Consider the following 7,441-nt stretch of genomic DNA (forward strand, 5'->3'; position numbering starts at 1 on the left):
TATTTTTGCAAAGTTAGTCAAAGAATTGAATTTACAAATTGTTTCTACACATTATCGCATTAAAGCTGCATTCCTAGGCACGAGATATAACGGAACACAAAAAGTGCATAATTTAGAAATTAAAATTGGTGAATATACTAAACGAAGAAATTTCCTAGTTGTACTTTTGCAGTCTAGTGACATTATCTTAGGAATGACTTGGCGTCATCAGTATAATCCTGACATAGATTATTCTACGCATTTAATTAAAATTTATTTTCAAGGAAAACAAATCACATTGCATGGTATGCACGCTTCCAATAATTTTTCACTGCTTACTCATACTCAAGCTAAACGTGCATTACGTAAAAATAGCAAATCTTATTTAATATGGGTGAATGAACTTCAAGCTAAAGAAAAAAAATGCATCCTAGGCACACACAATTTCTTGCCCATGAGGATTACCACCTTCACGACCTGAAGATCACAAAACAGATTTAATTCCTGGAATAAAGCCACCATGTAAAGCACCATATAGACATAACCAAATTGAACAAAAAGAAATTCAAAATCAAATAGAAGAATTGTTTAATAGAGGATTAATTAGACCTAGTAGTTCTCCTATTGGGCGCACCTGTTTTATTAGTGAAGAATAATAATAATACTTATCGCACATGCATTGATTATCGTGCCCTAAATAAAATTACTGTTAAGAATAGATATCCAATTCCTAGGGTAGATGATCCTATGGATAAGTTACAAGGATCTGCTATATTCAGTAAGATAGATCTTAAATCTGGCTATCATCAAGTAAGATTGGATAAATATAATATTCAAAACTGCATTTAGAACACAATTTGGACACTATGAATTTCTAGTTATGCCTTTTGGTCTAACTAATGCACTAGCTACATTTAGTCGTATGATGAATCGCATATTTCTGAAACATCAGCATTGTGTCATAGTATTCTTTGATGATATATTAGTATTCAGTAAAAATGACAATGAGCATTATGAACATTTGTCTTTAGTTTTTAAGTTGTTAAAAGACAATCAATTATATGCTAATCCAGAAAAGAGTGAATTCTTCTAAACAGAAACTGAATATCTAGGTCATATTGTTTCATCAGAAGGTATTAAGGTTGACCCTAAAAAGATAGAAGCAATTTTAAATTGGACCATACCCAAAAATGTGCATGAGTTACGTTCTTTTCTATGTCTTGCTAGTTTTTATAGAAAGTTTGTGAGGAATTTTTCATTACTTGCATTACCTTTGACTAAAATTTTAAAGAAGGGTATTGTTTATAACTGGACTGACAATCAACAAAAATCCTTTGATTTATTGAAACATGCTTTAACTCACGCTCCTATATTACAACTATCTGATTTCAATAGACCATTCTTTTTAGTAGTTATTGATGCTAGTGGATCTGGAACAGGAGCAGTCCTTATGCAAGATAATCATCCCATAGCCCACTCTAGATGTAAACTCAAACCATCCGAACCTAAATACTCTACCTACGATAAAGAATTGCTAGCCGTAGTACAAGCCTTACGTCAATGGAAACAATATTTAATGGGATCTGAATTTATGATCAAAACTGACCAACAAAGCATTAGACATCTCCTTAGTCAACACCAAATATTTTACCAACACATTAAATGGGTAGCTTTTATTCAAAGTTTTCATCCCCTTATACAATATCAACCAGGAAAAGAGAATGTTGTAGCTGATCCTTTGAGTAGAAGACCGACAATTCATAATATTTCTATGATATCATTTGATTCCCTTATCCCTATGAAAGATACTTATCATCAGGATCTTACTTTTCAAGCTGATTGGAATAAATTAGTTGCAAATAATTGGATTCCTATTGATTCACTGTCTTACAATAATGGATTCATGTTTTATGAAAAAAGATTATGTGTGACAGTTCCATTTCGATCTTTTGTTTTGCATGAGATTCATTGTTCTCCATATCAAGGTCCTAGAGGTATTATATCTACTTTCCGTACATTGACTGAAGATTTTTATTGGCCACATATGGACACTGATGTATCTAACTTTGTATCTGAATGTTTAGTTGGTCAACGAGTTAAAAGATACCATGGTAAACAATATGGTTTACTAATGCCATTATCTATTCCATCACGACCATAGGAATAGATTTCAATGGATTTTATCACTGGTTTACCTAACACTAAAGCTAACCATGATATGATTTGGACTGTTGTAGTCAGGTTTAGCAAAACAAGCATATTTTATTCCATGCAAGAAAATTTTAACTGCAACTCAAGCTGCTCAAATGTTTTTGAAAACTGTGTTTACTAATCATGGTTTACCAAAAGTTATTATTTCTGATCGTGATTCTAGATTTTGTAATAATTTTTGGATTACTTTGTTTGCTAGCTTAGGAACAAAGATTGATTTTTCATCTACATTTCATCCTGAAACAAACGGTCAAACAGAAGCAACTAACAGTACTATTTTAGATCTTTTGCATGCTTACACTATTTCAAAACCACACACATGGGATACACATCTACATTTACTTCAGTTTGCATATAATAATACACCACATACAGCTACAAAGAAAGCACCATTTGAATTTATTTATGGATATCGATTGCCTACACCTGTTGCATCATTATTAAACAAAATTCAGACTGTTGATGATATTGCTAACATGCATGCCACTATTTTTAATGAAGTTAAAGATATGATTGCCAAAGCCCAGCAATCATATACAAAACAAGCAAATAAGAAAAGACAGGCTATGAATTTTAAAGTTGATGATTATCGGATACCGTAAGCGCGCGTAGTGAGCGTCTGAAGGTACCCAAGAACAAAATAACTCTATTTTTTGCACAAAAATCAATGTAGAAAGCTTGCACGACATGAATGAGAGACTAATTGGGTGCAATCTCCCCCCATGCCTTGTGTGAGGGCTCCACAAAGCATGTATTTCATATATCATTCATCTTCAAGCTCAAATAATAGCCCAAATTATAAAATAGCACGCTTTAGCTTTTGAGTTTGCTTTTGTGCCAAATAGAATTAAAGCTAATGGGTGCCCAAGAAGTCAGGCGTACCCAAATACAATGTCCAATACAAATATCTAAATCCTCCACCTATGCGCATACAAAAATAATAAATAAATATCAAGCGCTTTGATAAATAAGCGCAACAAAATATAGGCGCCATGCCTAAGATACGCGCCTGTAAAAAACTGACGATAATTTGAATACACGCTATCCTCCAATGCTTTCCACTGCCACCGCTGCTTGCTCTACACATCAACTGAAGCATTCACAATTGCTAGAAAAATAATACAATTAAACCGACAAAAGTGAATACCTAACAGTTTTCAACTACACAAATAAATTGGTTAGAAATCAATCCTAACCTTAATTTATCACGACTGTGCACTCTAAACTCATAAAAATTTATTAATTTAAATATGTATTTTACGGAATCACCCGCTATGGAATCACCCATGTACACATAAAATTAACAAAACGTCTAAAAAGGATAGGCATCCCCATCGACTTCTCGCACAAAGAATCCACTTTGTGTATGAGCCCCGGTAATCAAAGTTTACGGAATCTATCGCAAAACCTCCCAGGGGCATGATGCCAGGAGGCATATTCGACGGTGGATTCCGTGCCACGCTGGATTCCGTGAGGTTTTGCGATGGATTCCGTAAACTTTTATTACTAGGGCTCATACACAAAGTGGATTCTTTGTGCGAGAAGTCGATGGGGACACCTATCCTTTTCGGGCGTTTTGTTAATTTTATGTGTACATGTGTGATTCCATAGCAGGTGATTCCGCAAAATACATATTTAAATTAATAAACGTTTATGAGTTTAGAGTGCGCACTCGTGATAAATTAATGTTAGGATTGATTTCTAACCAATTTATTTATGTAATTGAAAACTGCTAGGTATTCACTTTTGTCGGTTTAATTGTATTATTTTTCTAACAATTGTGAATGCTTCAGTTGATGTGTAGAGCAAGTAGCGATGGCAGTGGAAAGCATTGGAGGATAGCGTGTATTCAAAGTTATCGTCAATATTTTGATGGGCGCGTATCTTAGGTATGGCACCTATATTTTGTCGCGCTTATTTATCAAAGCGCTTGATATTTATTTATTATTTTTGTATGCGCATGGATGCACGATTTAGATATTTGTATTGGACATTGTATTTGGGTATACTTGACTTCTTGGGCGCCCATTAGCTTTAATTCTTTATTGGCACAAAAGCAAACTCAAAAGCTAAAGTGTGCTATTTTGTAATTTAGGCTATTATTTGAGCTTGAAGATGAATAGTATATTAAATACATGCTTTGTGGAGCGCTCAAACAAGGCATGGGGGGAGATTGCACCCAATTGGTCTCTTGTTCATGTCGTGCAAGCTTTCTTCATTGATTTGTGTGCAAAAAGTAGAGTTCTTTTGTTCTTGGGGACCTTCTGACACTCACTACGCGCGCATATGGCGACCGTATGATGCCAAGAGGCATATTCCACGATGGATTCCGTGCCACGGTGGATTCCGTGAGGTTATGCAGTGGATTCCAATGCTTAATGAAAATCTAGGTCTTTGAATTCCCTTGCATTTGGAACCAAAGGAGACTCTCGAAGCGTATTCCAATTTCTAGGATGATTAACACAAATAGTAAGAAATTGGACTGCTTTTCTTCCATCCTTGCTTCTAACTCTTGCATAAGCAGAACCCCTTTGTTTCCATACGCACACTTATAATATAGAGCTGTCCCAAAATCACTGCATATGAGGATTTATCATGCACAAAGAAGTGTTACTCTTCCTGTACATCACCAATCGTCACTTTTACATTAGGACATGCAGCATAGAGCTTCCATGAAGAATTATTTGTAGCCCTCATTCACCAACCATGATCAGTGTCTACAGGCCATGCACCATTTTCATACAATCCCCACTCAATGACATTTATCTCAAACGCATGGTCAAGTAAAGCAACACAAGGAGTTTCACGTTCCCCTATTTTCACTACCATTTCAGTGGTAGCTCTAGCCCAATGATTTCTTGTGTAGTGACTTCGAGGAATAAATCCTAGAGTCTCTTCTCCATATTGTTGCATTTGCCTTACTCCACCATGCATATTGCTACAAGACAATGCATTTTCAGCCACTTTTTTCTCTTTTCCAAATGCTGTCCATTGATTAGTAGCATCCTGCATAGACAATCCTGTACTTACTTCATGCTCATATTCAGCCCGAATACCCAACAAACCAGTTTTCTCTTCAAAACGCAGCAATGCACTATTGGTATCACCAAGAAACTGACGCTTCCTTTTAATTATGTCAATGATCTCATCATGAAATTCTTGCTTGGCAATGCCAAGCACCTCTCCCAAGGTAAATTCTACCCGACTGTTTAAGATCTGTTCTTCAAGAACCTTCTTAAGCTCTATGGCTGTCTCAATGTCAGATTGCAACTTATATCCTGGCTGCTTGCCCTTCTTTTTTCCCTCTTGTTTGTTATCATGTTTTTGCTCCTGACTGACCTCTTCCATAACATGCTCAGGAGGTGGCTGATTTGCAGCTTTAGGCTGATCCACAGTTCTTCTTGTCATTCTTTTAGATCTCCCTGCAATATGTTCATCTCTTTTTTGTTTTTCTTCTACAAGTACATTCATGTTTTGTACCTTTGCTAAATATGCATACATTGAATATGCGTCTACCGGTGATTCCCAACCAGTTATGCCACGAATGTCTTACCCTGCATGAGAAATTTCACTATCAATGACCTTTCTCTTTTCAACTACATGTAAAGCATGTGTCCATATTTCAGCCTTTGGACCAACCGTCACTTGGCCATGCATTCTATCCAACTGTAGACCAAAAGTAGAAGCATGTACTACGGCATAAGCATTTCGAACAGCCAAGTCTTCCAACAACTTCTGCATGCATCCCTTTCCAAAATTCAAAGCAAGAGGCAATCACGTTTCTTGTGCATGGATCTTTCCATCTTTCCAAAAGATAAGTTGTCGTGCCAAGGCCTCTTGATAGGCAGCACAATCCTTTCTCTCGTGCTGCAAACTATCACACTACACACATCTTTTTCCAGGCTTAGGGGATCTTTTTTGTCCAATTTTTCAACCTTCAATTGAAGATCCCGCATGCCTTTGACCAATTCATCTAAGACATCTTCCCTAACAGAGGGAACAATAGCAGGTGCAGCCATAGGGTTAGTCATAGAAGTAGGTGGCTTATTGGATACATCAATTGTCTTGCCCGTAATAGTGGGCAAGCTAGAGACATGCAATCTTTTTGTTCTTTTATGCTTCTTCACAAGTGGAGTAACAGCTTCCTTGACATGTCTCCACTCTGTTTTCAAATATTTCTCTGTAGTCAGATCCTCCAACAAATCATCAAGCTTCTCTTGAAGCTTAGGATCAGCTACCTGTAGAAACAATTCAATTTTATGACTTGCAAGAGCTTGGTGTTCTGCAAGATCCAACTGCTCAAATCGACTTTCAAATTCTCTTAACAATTCCATAGCCACAAGACCCTTATTGGATTGTAAAACCCACTCTTGAAAAGTCTTGCACGTAATCAAATTGGTGTCCTCAATGTAAAATTCTTCCATGAGTGTCTTCTTGAAGGCTACCCATTCTGCATCCTGCAAGTATAATTCAGTAATCCGTGCTTTCAGTTCATGAAAAGTAACACGTACAAAATACCGGCTCCATGCAGATTGAGCCACCCCAAAGAACTCCATCTTCTGAGCATAGGTATATACATATGCAGATACATTCATGCCATTGAATAACTTCACCTCACGCTCAACTACTTGCAAAGCATTCATCACAACACTTTTTGTTTGAGCTGAAGCTTGCATCACCTGTTGTTGTTGTTTTATCTGCATAAGCATATTCATATTTTGCACCAACTGTTGCAAAACATCACTGGAGAATGTATTCGAAGATTCTCACACCCTGTCTTTCCTTCTTCTGACGACCTTTCACATCGGGTTCACCAATGTCGAAGGGGTTTTTGTCGAAAGGTCGAATCCACCGGGGATCAGAAGTACAAGGAAGTAGAGATAGGAGATGGAAGAGAAGATAGAGAATACCCAAGTGGTAAACACTACAAAGACAAATCACAATGAATTGAATCAATATGTATTGAAAGAATCTAGAATCTTCGCACTACTCAGAAGCAATCTCCAGGCATTAGATCTCCTAGATCTTCTTCGTAGAACAAAACGTGCATAAAAATTACAGCTCCTTCTCTACTACTCGAAACCCAAATCTGATGGCTCTGTTGGCTCTGAAAGGGGGGTAAAACTGCAGGACACTTGCGCACTGATCTCCCAGATCACTCCTTCTTCTTTCGGTTCAATCTGCAGTTTTCGTCAATCTGTCCCTTTCATGTCGTCGGGTTCAATCTGTCCCTCTTGTGAAAATCCTTGCA

This window comes from Lygodium microphyllum, chromosome 16 (assembly GCF_053477565.2).
Source record: "Lygodium microphyllum isolate KBCC chromosome 16, Lygodium_microphyllum_v1.1.10, whole genome shotgun sequence".
Taxonomy (NCBI): Eukaryota; Viridiplantae; Streptophyta; class Polypodiopsida; order Schizaeales; family Lygodiaceae; genus Lygodium; species Lygodium microphyllum.